The sequence below is a fragment of the Chrysochloris asiatica genome, unplaced genomic scaffold (assembly GCF_000296735.1).
Source record: "Chrysochloris asiatica unplaced genomic scaffold, ChrAsi1.0 scaffold00103, whole genome shotgun sequence".
Taxonomy (NCBI): Eukaryota; Metazoa; Chordata; class Mammalia; order Afrosoricida; family Chrysochloridae; genus Chrysochloris; species Chrysochloris asiatica.
The window spans coordinates 4,879,747-4,882,640 of record NW_006408621.1 but is presented as its reverse complement, the minus strand read 5'-3'; positions in this window follow the sequence as shown (position 1 = coordinate 4,882,640).

The window sequence follows — 2,894 nt, the reverse complement described above, 5'->3', positions numbered from 1 at the left end:
GCTTTCCTACAGCATCACAGCAGGATTTCAAGAGGTAGATTGTTGTTGTTAAATGCCGCCAAGTCAGTTTCAACTCATAATAATCAGAAGTGGTTATGGGTTTGAACCACCAACCTTGCGGTACAAACCTATCTTGTGGTTCGATGCTTATCCTACACTCTACAAGAGTACTCCTCAAGCAGTAGACAAGTTGTTGTTAAGTGTCGTTGACTTGGTACCTACTCATAGTGTCCCTGTATGGGGTTTCCAAGAAGCAGCTGGTGAGCTTTGAACCTTATGGTTCAAACCGACCTTGCAGTCCAGTGCATTAACCCACAGCGCCACACCAGGTAAGTACATATTCAACAAATTCAAAAAACTGGTGAAGATAAAAGTTTCCACAAATTATAAAAATTTGTAAGTATCACAAGAAGCAGAAAAGAGTTTCAAATGAGGAAATGCGGCTGTGAGAAAAGTTTGCTTTAGATAATACTTTTTTTTAAACTTTTTTATTGTGAACTGAGTGAAGGTGTACAGATACCAGCTTTACATTAATCGAATCATATACTTTGTTTCAGCTTAATGATTTCAATCCCCCCATGCAATCCCCACTACCTTCCTGTGGTTCTTACTTCCTTTGCATTCTCCTTCTCAACTTTGTCCTCTAGGTAAATATTGTCCTTTTGATCTTGAATGGTGAGCATATCTTTCTAGTGTTATTCCCCCCCACCCCCCTATATACCTGTCTGCTGCTTGGCTGAATATTGAACCATGAGAGCAAGTTCAGGTCCAGACCTGACGAGTGGCCAAGGGCCATAGTCTCGCATTCCTCCAGTCTCTTTCTGACCAGTAAGTCCAATCTTTTATATAGTTTTGAGTTTTGCTCCATATTTTCTCCCACTCTATCCAGGACCTTATAATTTTATCCCTTTGAGAGCAATTGGTAGTGCCAGCTGGGCACCATCTAGTTCTTCTGATCTCAGGGTCATGGAGACTGATGTACACATATTCCACTGGTACACCGGGCTAATTGATTCCAAGTGTCTTCAGTTTCATCTTTCTTCTTTCCTCTGCATTTGGAGAGGCCAATAGTTTCACCTTAAATGACCACTCATGAGCTTTTAAGATCTCAGTCACTACTCATTAAGTAGGATGTAGAACACTGTCTTTGGGAACTATATTATGCCAATTGACCATGGTGTTCCCTGAGACTGTGATCCTGAATTCCCAGGCTCAGCAAACCTTTGCCTCAAGGTGCTTGGTAATGTTTAAATCTTCATAATTTAACCCCATAGGCTCCACATTTATAGATGTAGTTGCAGTGAAGTTAAACACCCATGAATACCCAAATATCCTGTCAAACCTTAATTTATGTGGTTATACTCCCACTGTCCCTCCTATACCCATTTCGTCTGTGTATCTGTCCATTTCTATACAACACTGCTGTTCCACGGTTGTGTAGATAGCAGTATTTACATCTATTCCCTTTAATTCTTACATTCCTCCCTTTTTCATTCTTTTGCCTACCTTCCTTTTGTATATTACCTTCCCTGTTCACTCAAGTTAACACACGCGCCTACCCTCTAGCAGGAAGGAGCTCTGGTAGCATAGTGGTTACAAATCAGGCTGCAAACCTTAAGGTCAGCAGTTTGAAATTATCAGCTGTTCCGTGGAAGAAAGTTGAGGCTTTCTGCTCCCATAAAGATGTACAGCCTTGGAAACCCTATACAGGGTCGCTATGAGTCGGAACCAACTCCACAGCACATAACAACACTCTCTAGTCAGAGTCCTGGTGTGGCACTGTAGGATAAGCACTGGACTGCTAAGCCCAAGGTTAGTGGTTCAAACCCACCAACCACTCCTTGGAAACCCTATACAGGGTCGCTACGAGTCAGAACCAACTCGAGGGCACCTAATAACACCCTTCTATCCAGTAAAATACTCTCCCTTCCCCTCCACCCCTTTTTTTGTTATGTGCCTTAGTCTGTTCCAACTCATAGCAGCCCTGTATAGGGTTTCCTAGGCTTTATTAATCTTTGCGGGAGCAGAAAGCCTCATCTTTCTCCTGATGAGCATCTGCCAGGCTTGAACCACAGAACTTGTGGTTCAAAGTCCAGTGCTTATTGTATGGAGCCACAGCACTCCCTTTTCACCCTGGTAACCATCATAGAATGTTTAACTTGAAAACCTTTTCTTGATTTACAATATTTGACGTTTCATGACTAATTTCACTCAGCATAATCTTTTTCAGGTGTTTCAAGGATTCATCCTTATTTTTCAACATTGCCTAGTATTCTATCATGTGTACCAAAGTGTGTTTATCCATTCCTCCCTTGATGGGCATTTAGGCTGTCTCCATTTTTTTGCAATGAACATGTGTGCAGATATCTATTAATGTCACAGCTTTTATTTCTTGAGGATATATACTAAGTAAAAGATTGCTGGGTCTTACAGCATTATTTCCAACTTTTAGATGAAGCGTCATACCATTTTCCTCAATGGTTGTACCATTTTACAGTGCTATCAGCATGGTAGAAGGGTCCCAGTCTCTCCACAACCTCACCAGTATTTGTTGTTTTCTGTTTCTTGGAACTTTGCTATTAAAGCTAGGGTGAGATGGTATCTTATTGTTCTTTTGATTTATATTTCTCCTGGTGTGGTGCTGTGGGTTAATGCACCAGTCTGCAAAGCTGTTTGAACTTCATGGTCAGTGGTTCAAGCTCACCAGCTGCTCCTCAGAAACCTTATACAGGATCGCTATGGGTCGGAATTGACTCGGAAACAACAGCAATGCTAATGGGTCTCCTGGTGTGGCGCTGTAGGATAAGCGCAGAACTGCAAGGTTGGTTTGAACTACAAGGTCAGCAGTTCAAACTCATCAGCTGCTCCTTGGAAATTCCATACTAGGTTGCTAT